This window comes from Sebastes umbrosus, chromosome 7 (genome assembly GCF_015220745.1).
Source record: "Sebastes umbrosus isolate fSebUmb1 chromosome 7, fSebUmb1.pri, whole genome shotgun sequence".
NCBI lineage: Eukaryota > Metazoa > Chordata > Actinopteri > Perciformes > Sebastidae > Sebastes > Sebastes umbrosus.
This window is the reverse complement of record NC_051275.1, coordinates 27,578,652-27,595,033: the sequence shown is the minus strand read 5'-3', so window position 1 is coordinate 27,595,033 and position 16,382 is coordinate 27,578,652. Positions and strand designations below refer to the sequence as shown.

At 37.6% G+C, this 16,382-nt stretch overlaps 1 protein-coding gene across 2 annotated transcripts in view; it reads right to left on the bottom strand.

Annotated features, from left to right (window-relative positions):
• Positions 1 to 13,015, bottom strand: part of slc6a4a (solute carrier family 6 member 4a) — a 28,774-nt gene extending 15,759 nt beyond the window's left edge. The window contains exons 1-2 of one of the 2 annotated variants that reach the window (XM_037776275.1): positions 12,933 to 13,015; positions 9,770 to 10,540 (exon numbers count right to left, since the gene is read on the bottom strand). The gene's annotated coding sequence lies outside the window, so the exon portion shown is untranslated. Of the gene's footprint in view, positions 1 to 1,234; positions 1,609 to 9,769; positions 10,541 to 12,932 lie in introns of those variants that run through there. The other variant, XM_037776274.1, reaches the window with a different exon arrangement.
• Positions 13,016 to 16,382: the final 3,367 nt, after the last annotated feature.

Below are 16,382 nucleotides of genomic sequence, written 5' to 3'. Positions count from 1 at the left end.
ATGTATGGATAAAATGATATCTTTGACAACAAATTATACTTACAGTACAGTATGGCCATTCAATTTTCAGCAGAACATTCACACATCAATCCAAAATGCTATCACATGAGTAATGGGTCAAACTGAGCGAGCCATTAGCAAGTGAATTAGATTGTTTATAGTGTTAGCTCAATTAGTAATGAACGCCAGAATGTAGGAAGACTCAATTTACATGGAACGCCATTATCTTAATTAAGAACGAGTGTCCAGCACTGTTACACGGCACGACATTCACTCCACGCACTAATATCTGACTACCACCCAACCAAGATCCTGTTATGTACCTGGGCGCTGAGGAAGAAAAGAAACACGGGCTAACCTTCCATTCAACACAAACATTTTTCTCATACAAACCACACTTTTATTTCCTGATGAAAGCAAGTTCTTCATCACAACAATGACTTCATTTCCATCTGAATCCTCAAGACAAAAGTACAGTACGCTCCTCCTGGTCTGAAGAGACCTGTTGAAGATGCTTTAAGAGCTTAAACTTAACGGAAATCTGACAAATTCTACTTGAAAGGTAGCGAAACAAGAAACATGAGGATAAAGTGAATAGTTCATTCACTTTAACAAGTCACTTCTCGACTACACTTTACTCACGATTATCTATAAAGCACACAATGTATCAGCTGTCACACTGCCTCACAATACAAGATCAAGAAAAACAATCAATAGTAAAGGGATTGATGATAATACTAAGTCTGTCCTGCATGTGCAGTCAGACCACGCAGTGAACCACTATCTCAAAAAAATGACATGAAGTAGTAATATACATAATTAAAATAAAGTTTGAAAACTATTTTTTCCATGTTCTGTTATTCAAAAACTCTATAACGCTACAGAATTATACTGTGGTATAAACTTTAAAGTCATTACCGGATATCAAAAATGTTTTTATCTTTTAGTGTTCCACTAAGAAGATTTTAATAAAGAAAGGCAAAGTAAGATGATAACATCAAGATTTAAGGTAAGATATACGTGCAAAGAAGACGTGTGAGGAAATACAAATGATCCATTATAAAATAACCCAAATTAAAACTGTTACCTTATCTTAGTGAACTCTACTTAAACTTTAGACAAATCATTAGTTGCCCTGCTGACACTTTTTAGGTAAATACGCTAAAATGAACAGCAAAGCGAAGACACCAATAGTATTTTATCTCACATGCGTCCCATTACATTCATACATTACCTTAAGAGATGGTGAACGAGTAGAACCTGTGGCAGCTCAAACATACACAAACAGCAGCAGCAGAAACTTCTACCCAAACTTAAAGAATCCTGTGGTGTTGCAAAAACTTGCCAGAGAAACAGCGTGCACTACAGTAGCACATCAGGACACAGTGTTTGCCCATTGAGCTCTCAAACCTCTCTCTTCTCTCTCTCTCTCCCTCCCTTGTTGTCCCCCTCTCCCTTCCCGACTTGCACACACACACACACACACTTACACACATGCCGCGTTCAAGAGACGCAGAGCCGCAGACGTATGCAGAGATGGATGCATGGATGCATGCGCTCAGACAGAAGATACTGGGGAAACATTATGCAAGCACAGACATGTACGCTTTGAAGCTTTGATACATACAATAACAACACAAACAGCAATAATAATGATGAACTGTAGTGCAGCTCTGACACACTATGGTCATTAAAGCACACAAACACACTGCGGACAGGGGAAGTCCTACCCTTGAGTAGCTGTGTGCCAATGTTGGGCTCTACCGTCTGTCGTACACACACACGCACACGCACGCACACACGCACACACACACACACACACACACACACACACACACACACACACACACACACACACACACACACACACACACGCACACACACACACACACACACACACATTGAAACACTGCCTGGTAAAGCCCCTGCTGGAGTTCTCACACCTCTTTTTCCATTTTTCTCCTTAGCTCGTTATGCTTTTAAATTCCTCTAATCTGTCAATCTTTGGTCCTTCCTCCCATTTATTCTCCTTTACTTTTAAAATTCTTTCCTTGTGTCATCATACACACCTGCTATGGAGAGATTAGACTTTCTGCTTTGACCCCTGTAGCCAATCATTTTTGAGTCCTGCTCTACACCAGCCATAATTGACAACCCTCCGATTTTCCCAGGAGGCTCCTGTTTTTCATTGCCCTCTCCAGGTTTCCTCACGGGGCCACAGTTCTTCTGTATTTCTTCCAATTTCTGACACATTTTCACAGCTTTTTTTCCTTTTCATTATCACAATCTGTTTCTGGCACTGTACAGTGTGTATAAGGCCTACTGTTTCCACCCAGACAACAATAGAGCTACACCAAATGTCATGTGACGACGCAGGAGAGCTGCTTGCGACACAACAAGGTTTGAGCTGCGCTCGCCGCACATCACAGCATGCAGCGCCCAAAGTTGGGCTTTGCTTTTCGCAGTAAAAAGGCGCCATCTAGCGCAAGCCATTGGAAACAATGCATTTCAGGTAGGGCTAGGTGATATGGCAAAAATCCTCTATCACAATATAGGTAATTTCATATATCTATAACAATATATATCATGCTATGGCATGTTTTCTGGTAATTCAATAAGTAATCAGTCTATATTAAATAACCACATAATAAAGCCTATTTTTCCATAATCCTGTGTGAATCAGATTCTTGACAAATGAAAAGTAAAAAAGAGTATTTTCTCATTTTAAGAACTTGAGTGCAAAACGAACATACATTTTTTAAGTGAAATTAAAGGGAAAAAAATAATGCCTAGTTTATTTTGCGATAAACACAATATAGAAAAATATATATGATAGACATTTTTATATCTTTTTGACAATACATATCATATTGCCCAGCCCTAGCTTCAGAGCACAGTGGTGTCGCGTTGTGTCTGAAAAGAGTTTTCAGTGAGTGAGAGACAGAGAGAGAAATGGAGAGTACAATAGAAAGAAATACTCAAGCAGGGCCAAAAGATTAATGAATGAATAAAAAAATGATTAATATTAGTTTATGCCAAAGATTCACACAAGTTCAGCCAGAGGGGTGAATTATTCAGTTTTCTTTCCTGAGAATTAAAAATTAAATTAAAAGTAGGCCTATTTAACATAAAAATGCTGTTGCATTCTACTTATTATTTTGTGAATTTCATTCTTTAAAAGTCACAAGAATGAAGGAAACAAAGTTTCTGAAACTAAATCTTTTTTTGGTTTTGAAATCCTTCCTGTTTTTGGGGTCTCAAGGTTGGCAAGTATGCCCCTATTTCCCATAATGTTTGAGTCCTGTTCTACACCAGCAGTAGTAGTACATACAGTACATTAAATTCAGATATTCAATTTATTTTGTTGAATAATGTTTAAAAGGTTAACAACTGGATTCTCTTTTTTTTAGAAAATTGAGCTTGCTGCTGGTGTTACTGCAAGGTCAGACTCAAGTGTGTGAGTCACTGAATCATCTTGCTTACTGCACTCAGTGCAAGGCTGTGGCAGTGCTGGGCAGCTCCCAGGTCGGACTGCATGTAGCCAGTCTTACCTCTGTAACTATACTCCCCCAGGTTATTGTTGCAATTTAAGCATTTTTGCCTGCTTAGGTCAAATTTAAAAAGTGTTTCATATACTGATCAAACTTCTACAAATTATCACATTGAACAGTAAAAAGTTAGTAAAGTTATTATTCAGTTTTAAATAGGGCTGTCAAAGTTAACACGCTAATAACACGTTAACGCAAATTTGTTTAAACGTCACTAAACTTTTTAACACATTAATGCAACTTGCGATTTTTAGGTTGTAATTTTAATGCTGGAATGAAGATACTGGCATCATATGAAACTAGAAAAACCTAAGGAATCCATTGGTACCAACCATGTCATATTAGCTTGTTGTGAAGGAGGCTAAAAAAACACTGCAAACACACTGGAAAAACTGTCATGGCTATATTCAAAGGGGTCCCTTGACCTCTGACCTCAAGATATGTTGATAAAAATGGGTTCTATGGGTACCCACGAGTCTCCCCTTTACAGACACGCCCACTTTATGATAATCACATGTAGTTTGGAATGTTCAGTTCGGATTTTAGAATGTGTTACGTTACCATTCCGGAATGTTCAGTTCGGATTTGGGAATGCGTTATGTTAAAATTCTGGAATGTTCAGTTCGGATTTTAGAACGTGTTACGTTACCATTCCGGAGTGTTCAGTTCAGATTTTAGAACGCATTACGTTACCATTCCAGAATGTTCAGTTCAGATTATAGAACGTGTTACGTTACCATTCCGGAGTGTTCAGTTTGGATTTTAGAACGCATTACATTACCATTCCGGAATGCTCAGTTCGGATTATAGAACGTGTTACGTTACCATTCCGGAGTGTTCAGTTCGGATTTTAGAACGCATTACGTTACCATTCCGGAATGCTCAATTCGGATTATAGAACGTGTTACGTTACCATTCCGGAGTGTTCAGTTCGGATTTTAGAATGCATTACGTTAGCATTCCAGAATGTTCAGTTCAGATTATAGAACGTGTTACGTTACCATTCCGGAGTGTTCAGTTCGGATTTTAGAACGCATTACATTACCATTCCGGAATGCTCAATTCGGATTATAGAACGTGTTACGTTACCATTCCGGAGTGTTCAGTTCGGATTTTAGAACGCATTACGTTACCATTCCGGAATGCTCAATTCGGATTATAGAACGTGTTACGTTACCATTCCGGAATGCTCAGTTCGGATTATAGAACGTGTTACGTTACCATTCCGGAGTGTTCAGTTCGGATTTTAGAACGCATTACGTTACCATTCCGGAATGTTCAGTTCAGATTATAGAACGCGTTACGTTTCAGTTCCGTAATGTTCAGTTCGGATTATAGAACGTGTTACGTTACAATTCCGTAGAGTTCAGTTCGGATTTTAGAACGTGTTACGTTACCATTCCGAAATGTTCAGTTCAGATTCTAGAACGCATTGCTTACTGCACTGCACAGGTTGTAAATTTAAAGCTAGAGTGAAGATACTGTCATCATATGAAACTAGAAAACCTAAGGAATCCATTGGTAACAACCATGTCATATTAGCTTGTCATGAAGGAGGCTAAATAACGCTGCAAACACTCTGGAAAATCTGTCATGGCCATTTTCAAAGGGGTCCTTTGACCTCTGACCTCACGATATGTGAATGAAAATGGGTTCTATGGGTACCCACGAGATTTTAGAATGTGTTACGTTGCCATTCCAGAATGTTCAGTTCGGATTTTAGAACATGTTACGTTACAATTCTTAAATTCTTATTTTAAATGCAGTCGAAGCGCAGGCTTCATCCTGTCTGCCGTGGCCTGTCTGCTCTGCCTGTGTGTTTGTTTGTGTGAGGCTCACCTTCGTCCTCGTTCAACCGGACACACAGACCTGCAGCTCTTTATACACCTATGACACAGACAGAGAGCAGAGGATAGAGGCGGAGACAGTGATGTAACCTGGTCAATAGCTTTTTAGAAAGTCCCAACCTCACCGGTGCGCTGTTATTGGCTGGGGGGATACACACCCACTGGCCAAAGGCTGACGTCCCGAACACAGCAAAATAAGAGAAGAATACAGGCAGACGGCAGGGTCTCTGTAGACACAGACACGACCACACACTTCTAGTGATCACTCTCTCAAGTGATGATTGAGTGGGATTACTTTGTAGGGAAATGCTGCATAGTATACCTTTAAATAACGTTATAAAATCAGTCCACAACTCTCTATCTGTGTTGTATTTTGATTTCACTTCACATATCATGTGCACAGGCATGCACAGAAGTCCAGACAAACACAAGCACAAACATGCAAACACTTTCTCACGCATACCCATGTTGCATAAACTATATTTGCAATCACACGGTTGAGTTAGAGCAAGCCTGAATTGTTATCAAACAATATTTCATGCTGGAATCACACTAAAATTAGTCTTTATACTTGTTTTTGAATAAATTGTCGAACTTGGATATTGAGCAATTCCTATATAGTGTATGGTTATTGATACAAACATATTTACATTACATTTTACATATTAACAGAAGGTCCTTTGAACTAATATTATGCATGATAACAGAGGAGGAAACCAACCTTTTCTATTCTTTCATTATTCAGCAGTAATATGCTTTCACTCAAATGTCAATAGTTTGGGAGAACACACACGCACGCACGCACAGCAGGAGCGCCGAGAGAGAGGGAGACCAACCTGACAAAATAATTATTGAGTTCTAATTTATAAAATCCTTGTTTTGTTCCTTAGATTTTCTGTGCCCCACAAGCGTGGGCTGTGGTTTCGCTTGCCCGCCTTACATCATGCCAACTTGAGCCCTGGCTAATTGAAAAATAAACAGTGCATGCAGACATGGGAGGGGAACACCGTTTAGTGCATTAGGTTGATGGTCTGAAAGCCTCGACACTGCTGCCACATCTGCACAAACAACACTTAACTAGTCAGTGGAACTTGTAGTACTTTAAGAGGAAACGACTCCCCAGAGAAAAGAAAAACACTTTTGGCTTTTACATGTCTCAGATTGAGGGGCAGCCTGATTAGTAGACGCGCAAACACATTTCAAGTGGCAAATTGTCAAGACATGCACAGTAACCTGCCCTGAAGGAGAGATTTACTTCCATTTGCTGTGCAGCTGTTTGGATAAGAAGTTGGGAAATGTGGGAAACGTTAATGTCGGCATTATTAAATTATGGCCGATTTGCTTCTTTGACTGTGTAAAATCTGTCTGTTGGCCCCGTCATGCACCCAAGACAACTCTGAAATACAAACAATAGTGACTCCCAGACAGTGGTCATCAGCCATGTTGATGTCATGCAAGTCACATGTTTTCTGCAGGAAATGCATTTACTAGTTATCATTAGTTTTTGTTGTACTCCTGCGGTCCTGTTCTTGCTATCTATCTTACAGACAGGAACTTCACTGTTTCAGATTAATGTCATCATTTTTAAACATCAATTCCCCTAGAACATTACTATAGCATATTCCCTCATCCTATAATATAGCCCTAGTCTAACCTCCTCTGTGTTTGAGCTTACTTATGAGATTGCAATCCAAAATTCATCCAGTAAAGTTACAAGTAGTAAGAGCCAAGAGAAGATGCACTGAGCCGAATACATCACCCACAAGCACCATGAAGACTTGTCTAGCCACTGAGAAATTTTGATAATGATTAATGACGCCGGCTGTCTGCAGATACATTCCTGTTTGTGTCTTCAGCGACACCTTCGTCACAGTCAAATGGTCTGAAATAAAATAATATGTGTCACTGACAGAAATGTAGGAATGTTTAAACTGTTCACACAGGAAGAAGATCGTGGCCGAATGATTTGACCAAAACCACTGGACTATAGGCTTTAAACTAATCTAGATGCAAGGAAGGAAAAAAAATGCATTGATGCATATAAACAATAGAGTTAAAGGGATTTGTAAGTTGTAATTTGCACTTTTGATGGCTGTAGACGGCTCTATGTGCCAGTTTTCATTAAAAGAATTGGTGGTGTATGCATACCATACTGTGGTCGCAACATCACACAAATTCTCCTTTGAATGTACCAGCATCCTCCAACGTCACTATAGTGACAGCCACTAAAATAAATACAACCCATAGGGCATCCAAGAACAGATTACATGCAGTTGCTGATCTGAGTATAATGACGAGAAAAGGTACAAATGCGACAGGTTCAGCAGGACAACCATGGGCCACAAGTACAGAAAGCATTACAGTATATAAGTCAGCCAATCAGTTCAGAGGCTACTGACACAAATGTTGTCAGTGTTCATTACAGAACAAAAGTTTCTCTCCATTTCACATTTGCTTAGACAAGGTAGTTTATCAAAATGCCGGAGCATCTACTTACACAAGACATCACAGTTCTTGAAAAACAAGCCAGATAACATGACAAGAAATAGCTTCAGGCAGAGAAACTAACAACGAAAACAGTACACCATGAGCCAAAAAGTAAACATGACATTGCTTTTTGGTGCCAGATGATGTTGAAATCCACTCGGCATGATGCTAATGGCCTAAATCCAAGCGCATTTTGCTAAACTAATTTATAGTCATGATGTGACCTGTATAGGTGGGAGTGATATTGTACACAGCATCTCTAAGAAGTTGTAGTGGAAAGACATTTTCCAGGCCACCTTTAGCTGCAAACATTACCACCTCATTCATTATTTGAGAAATGATTATTAGGGCGCAGGCTATATACTGTAAATATTCCCCATAGATCTAATATGATAGGGAAGCACAGATAGCTTCGCTGTCACTCGGACCAAAACAGGAAATCTTTCCTGCCAAAAGCAATAACCCTCTACAACACTTCACCTGTGTCTCACAGCAAAATCACAGCTTTACAGGTTCTGTCTCAACCATACTCCACTCTGTTTTTGCTCCTGCAATAATCTTGCACATGTTGAATTTTGCACATCTACATTTGCACATTTATTACCTCAATTATTTTTTATCTAAAAACAAAACATTGTAACTTGCACACTTTGCTTATGTATATACTATGTTATTGCACACTTTACAAATGTATATAGTATGTTAATCTATATTCATATTGTTTTATGCTAGTTGTAGTAGTCGGGTATATTTATAGTGTATTCCAATATTCTTCTATATTCTATGGATATATTTTTCCAGTGTTGATATGTACATTTTATTTACTGTTCCGGTGCATTGCCTGGTTAACCTGCTGCTGTAACCCTATTATCTATCTATAATGGGGCAAATCTATTGAATTCAATTCTGTGTTTATATACTATATACATTATATACTGACATTTTAATTCAGTTTAATTTAAGTTTTGACCAATTTGTTGCTGCATTTATAAGATTTACACCTGAATTGTAATTCCAGTTAATTTTTAAAACATTTTATCAAGTTGCTGGTGCACAATTTATTATTTTAATAAAAAATAACAATTCAGTAAATGTATATATCTATGTATTTATTTGTTAAATTTTGTTTTACAAAGTTAGAGAAGTGATTTTAAGTCAAGTTTAATGTTGCCTTAGACATAAAAGAATGATCCTAGTCTCTTCCAAACAGTGAGGAACACAGCTTATTAATTAAACACTGGTATCGGATCGGTACTGGTATCGGCTGATACCCAAAGCCCAGGTATCACTATCGGTATCAGGACTGAAAAAGTCGAATCGGTGCATCCCTTTTATAGGAAGTCAGTATTTCCAAGAGGTGTGCGAAGCATGACCTGTGGGTAACTGAGAGTTACGGCTTACGCTGTGTTAATTATTTTGGGGATTTCTGGAAAACTAAATGGCTTTATGCCCACATTTTTTGCACTCAAGTGAACAGTGGGAGGTGACCTGTGAAAGTTTAACAAGTCAGCTCCCATTTTCATATTATCTGAAACTGTTTCAAACACCTTCAGATTATATGAAAAAGGCGTTTAAAAAGTTACAACCACACACAACTCTTCCTTGAGTGTAAGTCAAAATGTACAGATAGAGATAGACAGACAGAGCAACAATAGATGGTCAGTAACACAGCAAGCTTTTATATTTCCCCCTCTCTGAGCCTCTCTTGTATTAAGTGTCACTGGTCCCTGGCTTACACACATGCACTACATACGTACAGATCTTACAGAGATGACTATCAATATAAATTCATAGCTGAGAACTGATTGGAGTAAACAGTGATTGTAAACGATGAACCCACTGGTAATAAAATTACGGGTTGTAAAAAGACAAGCAGTGTGGTCTTACCTTGATATTTTTAGCATGACAGCTTGCGTTGTCCATGAAGCGTCTGGTCATCTCGTGTCCAAGACGTCGCCTATCAACGCAGTCTAAACCCAATCACACAAATCACACATGCCTGGGCTTACAGCAGGCCGTATTCTGCTCTGCCTGGCTTAAGACGCAAACACACACACTCAAGCATGCATGCACCCACTCACACACATGCTCTCACCCAAACACACACACGCTGGGCTTTAGAAAAGGATCCCTGCCCCTAATCCAAGACTCCTTGGTGCATATTTATAAGAGGGCCACAGAGTAAATAAGAGGGGAGCAGATACATAAATTATTTTACAAAACGTGGAAACCCAGTAAGGTGAAATATTTACATTATGAAGTGTGTGTGAGTGTGAGAGAGTGGATTATATGAGTCCCAGACTGTCTGTGTCGTAGTCTAACTAACCCATTTACAGCCACTTACAACATACTGGGCCAAAAGGCACCATGCCAGGTACGGTAGTACAGTCTACTTAGCCGTCATTGTGAGAGTGTGTACGTGGAGAGAGATTGAAGAGAGGGCAGCTTGTGTACAGACAGACAACACAGTCACCGTCATGGTGACATTACATTATAATCACTGTGTCCTCTTTCTTTCTGTCGCACCCAAACACACATACAGCGTCCAGTCTTGTTAAAAGCCAGCCTGTGTGTGAGTGTTGAACGTCATTCCAATCAGCATCAGCTGAAGTACTAGGTTAATCCTCATTGCAACGCACACAAATCCACACAGGCACACTAACACACACACACACACACACACACACTGGGGGAGAAGAGAGGAAAAAATGGAAAAGAATAATGAGACCAGGTGTGTGATGAACAATCCTGTATGGTTCAACAACTGTGGGCTAATTCCTCCTGTCAAACACAAACATGGAAACTATCATAAGACTCATTTTTGACGTCATTTTTGACGTCATTTTTGACGTCTTGTAAGCCAAGGTGGATGGGTTCAGAAGTTAACAATCCTGCTTTGTTCTGCGTCCCATACATGATGAAAACATATTCATGTTAAGCTTCACAGGATGCCTCCAGAAGAAAAAAACATGTGAGGACCGCTATGTAAGCTGTTACAAATGTAAGCCTACACTGTTTAAACATACAATGTACAGATTACACCTTCAGGAATACCAGGAAAAGTTAAATCTGACTCAGATAGATCAGTGGTTACCAACCTTTACCAAGCAAAAAATCACTTTCCATATCCAAATATAAACAAAGATTTAGAAATCTAAGTAGAATGCTTTAAAATTGTAAACACCGAGTCAGTGGTACCAGACTGTAGAATTATGGAATATATCATGTAACCTTAATCCATGACTATATTTGGTAATGCCTCATTTCACAGGTCTGCAAATTTCATGGTAATTAGGTGATAATATGTATCGAAAATTACTTTATTATAAACATTATTGAATAATTCTATACTAAAATAGCATCTAATGGTTAAAATAGGGCCTTTAGGCTTGAGAGGGGGCTGCTCTTCATCGGAGGTTGAAAACCAAAACTAATAGAAGACTCTTCTGATCAGGCACAAATCTCACCATTGTGTGACTTAATGTCTACACAAATGTAACCTGGTAGCTAATGTCATAATTCAGGAAGTTTTTAAAGAAATTTCAAATAAGTTATTTGCTAATTATTATCTATTTATCAGCAGACACAATATAGTAGATCAATTAACTTTGTATTCTTTTCCTGGAAAGGTATTAAATTAATTACCAGCCAATGAAAAAAATTGTGGAATATAATTATTAAATAATGTTTATAACAAAGTCATTTTCAATATATTTTGAGGTAAATATTGGGGTAATTTGGCAGTAATTCCAAAGAAATTTCAAATAGGTTACTTGCTAATAATCAGCTAATTACCATGAAATTTGCGGACCTGTAAGATGAAGTGTTATAATATATTTAAATTAGGAATTGCTTTTTTAAAAATAATATTTCTTAAAGGGACTGTTTGTAACTTTTTACACGTATGATTTTGAGCGATGCTCGTTCATGTCTATTTAGAGCGAACAAGCGCAAGCCCGACGCTGACTTTCGTTGACTTAACGGCCACAGGTGTCGCTGTTAACAAGCATTTCTGAAAGTTACAAATAGTCCCTTTAATATAAGGAAAACCTGTCTGCCATGGTGGCAGGTGACCTGAAACGTTCACCTGCCACAGCCAACATTTACCCTGTTATTTGGCAGGTGGCGGTGCTAATTTCATTCCCTGCCTGTGACATTACTATGCCATGCCATGAGCAACAACCATCAGGTTTTGTGATGCACACACCAAGTTAGAGTGAACACCAATGTAATTGTGTAAAAATTGTAATTTCTTTTCCCCATGTTGTCCATGTATATGTTTTTGTTTTTTATTTTTTCCCACTCACAATGTTGTTTGGTTACAATTGCCCAGAAGTCTTTATAGATATTTAAATCAATATCCTCCTCACAAACACTAACCATACACTTCCACGCAACACACACACACACTTGTCTTTTTTTATATATTTACTGTATTTTTATTATTATTATATATATCTTGTCCTAATTGTTTGTTATTATTATTATGTAGTCATATTATTTCTTTATATTAATCTTGTCCTAATTGTTTATCATTATTATGTAGTCATATTATTTATTTATATTAATCTTGTCCTAATTGTTTGTTATCACTGTTATGTAGTCATATTATTTATTTATATTAATATTGTCTCTAGGTGGAGGCTCCAGATAAGCCCAGTGGGTTTTTTTGCCTCTTCCTGCACTGTATATATTATTCATTTAGTTTTTTGTTATGTTGTATAGTCTTAAATTGTGCAAAACAAATAAACAAAATAAAAAAATAAACAAACACACCTGTGCAGCTGACAATAAGGTGACAACCACAATGCATTTTTTATGTATTTGCTTCACAATAAAAGTCTCCACAGAACTTTGCCATTGAAAGCTTTTACTGTGAAACTCGAACAGCAGGAAGTGCTCGCTTTGAATTAGCATTAGTAGTTACAGCTAATTAACTCCTATATTCTCAAGTTAGCTAGGCTTAATGAAGTTAACCTGACAAAATATGAGCCATTGTGGTGATAGCAGACATTATAAATATAATGTGTAGAGAGAATATTACACTAACCTTGATTTATCCTCACGAAATCATTACTGTTTAGTGTTTAACTCCTTCCACTTCAGTAGTAACTCTCCACTAGTGGTCTAATTAAGTTACATTGAAGGTAACAGACAAATCGCGGAACTCTCGCGAGATTGTTAAGGTTAGGCGTTGAGGATTGCACGTCGGGCAGCTAGTCTCGCGAGATTTCTTTGCAAGTTCTCGCAATTTGCAGGTTACCTGTGTCGCCTTCTCTCTCTTGATTGGCTGAGGGTCTGGAAGTTAAACTAATCAACCAATAAACGCACACCTGGATCCTTTTCGTAAATACAAGTAAAAAAAAATACAATAATATTAAAATAATTGTTAGAATTAAATGTCTTAAGTAAAAAAGTTTTTCTTCAGCAAAATGTAAAAAAGTAAAGGGTTAGTCAGTAATTTAATTTCCTTCTCACTGTGCAATATCATTTTCACTTGTGCAATTTTGTTAATTGTCTGTTTATTGTCAATACTGTATATACTGCTCCTATTTTTATACTTCCTTCTATTTAAATGGGTCATATTTAAATAGACCCATTTAAATGCAATTTCGTCTCATTGAATTACACTTAGACTATCAGATATACGTCTCTCCATAACCAGTGTGTTCATCTCTCTGTTAACAGGAAACCAGTTCACTGCTGGCTGTGTTAACCACAATATATAGTACACATAGAAATGAACACTTGAGGCAAACAGTTCAGGCAGTTTATGAGTGCAACAATTATCATATTCATTCCACATAAGGCAAGGTGTCGTATGTGAGTACCGTTTATAGTTTGTTACACTTTGTTTAGCTCTTTTTTACTGTGTTAGCTGATGCATCTTGATTTTTGCACTATACGGGACTAATAAAGGAATATCTTATCTTAATCATTAAATGTGACTATTTAATTATATATATTATATTATTACATAAATACGGATGCATTTAACAAATAACCAGCAATTAGTAATAGAGTAAAAAGTACAATATAATACAAGTAGTAGTAAGTACAACACCTGAGTAAATGTAGTTAATTACGTTCCAACACTGACTGTCATCTAGAGGGCAATTACACGCATGAGAAATAATTGCTAATACATTATAAATACAATAATAAATTCTGTGTTACTTATATTATATTGTAGACTTATGAAACACTCTTATCAAACAGATAGCCTGCAATGACAACAACAACTAAAAGCTTTGAAGGAGAGACAAAGTGTCACAAGGAATTACTCAACCTTGAAATACTCAAATATTTTGTATTAACAAGATAAATCACTCTTCCCCAAAGTTTAACCTTGAGATCCTGAACACATGTTCATAGTTTCTTCTCATTCTGTTTCAACCAGGTGAGCTGAGGTGATTAATTGCTTCTGGAGGATCAGGCTGGGGACATCATTCTTCTGAGTACAGGATAAATCAGCTCTCCATATGTTTTTATCTCACACCAGATACAATTTAAATGCAGCTAGGACTTTCTATTTGTAATACTGTTTTATCCGCTCTGTTCATTTAGCACCACTTGTGAATACACACACATTTTTAAATTTCTTTTATCAAACATTCAAAACCGGTAGTTTACAGGGAACATTTAACTGTTTGCGCAGCCTTTTCATGGCAATTAATAACTTTAATATGAACCAATCAATCAATCTACGCCTTTTGACCCAAATTACTTCATATAACTTCACCAAGACTATGGTGAAATACGATAATAAGAAAGAATCTCCCATTTCCTCTTGAACATATTATGAAACCAGCTAAGATTTACAGTGCACTCTCCTCTAAATCAAACCCAGATAAAGAAAGAAAATACCATTCCTCTGAGGGAAGACTTCTAGGAAAGAAATCGTTGGGCGTGCTATCAATTAACAGTGAAATCTCACAGCACCATCTATCTAGCTTCTGTAGCAAGTACATTTTTACAAACTGCTTCACTGTCGCTATAATTCACATGTAAAAAAATCTCTGGGTTTGGATGGATGGAGGAAAAACTGAGAGAAAGTAGAGGAGGATATAAAAAAAGACGAGGTAAGCTGCAGAAAAAGGCAAAGAAAGTGTAGTGCCAGGCACAGGACAGGACAGAGGAGGTAATGAGGGGAGGAGAAGTTGAGTAAATAAATGCAGGTTGAAGGGAGGGCATAGGAGTTAATACAGTAGGCATGTTTTTAGGATTACTCTAATGCTATTTCGTCTCCGGAACAAAGTGCAAAGTGACAGGAAAGATGTATATCACAAAGATATGGCAATGAAACAGACCTCTTAACCTCTAGATTACTCTTAAATTCACACACAATAAAAGCTGTCCTGTCCCAGGGATGCTGAATGGACACTTCTTTCTCCTAACAACCACGCAGCAGTAATAACTCAGCCGACAGACCAACTGCTGGGAGGTCAGAGGTCGTCCTTACCTTGACAGGAGTGTTTTAAAGCAGGAAGAGTTGGAACGTCACCGAGGAACGATTACAGAGTCTGTGCAGGAAGTGCTCGGATTTTCACCTGGCACGGCAATGTAGCTTTTTCTGTGTAGAAATGAGCGAGTATTGTTGAAGTATGACCCTTTCCTGCTTTTAACATTCCTAGATATCCAATCGGGGGGGATACAGGCAGAAAGTATGGAGAAAAAAAATACATAAACGCATGAACACCTATGCTACTTTTCTGGTGGGTTGTTTGCAGAGAGAGAGGAAGTTATGGTAAGATTGTGTGTTATTGGAAAAGTGTTATTCCAAGCACAGTAAATCACTGCTGTTTTGCTCGTGTCCAAGAGGTGAAGGAGACGCAGGCCCAAGTGAAATACGTGATCTTGAATCTAATCTAAAAACATTTGTTTAAACTCTGGACCACACAGGAGTATAAGTGGAATTGAACAGCAGTGTTGACCACCTACCGTGAGTATTTGTCAGTAAATAACCTACTTTAAGGACGTTTTTATTGAACTTTAATAGTTGTAGATCCACAAATATTTCATCAAATGTAATTTCATGTGTACAAATGGATCCACAAATGCGTATATATCCCTTTACATATATTACTTTACAAGGCAAATTTGCAAAATATTTATATATAAATATTAATTTATACAAAATAAAATGACTTGACTTGACATGACATGTAAACCTATAAAATTTTTTTGTGGAATTAAAATACGTGTTTACAGAGTAAGTTATGCATATTTGCAATCCATGTTTGTGGATAGTGAAATATTTGTGAATCATGGTACACATGTGGATTGTCTTCTGTGGATTACAACTATTAATGTCCAATAAAAACTTCCATACTACTGCAGTTCTCAACCTGTATATCTACAGCTCAGATTGCAGTTATACTCTTAAATCCTCTGCCTTGTCTCAAAATGAAGAGAGTTTATGATGCAATAAAACCACTTAATGCTCAGGCCCAGATTCATCCTAGAAAACAAGTAAACAACAAAAAAGGTGTGACAGTGT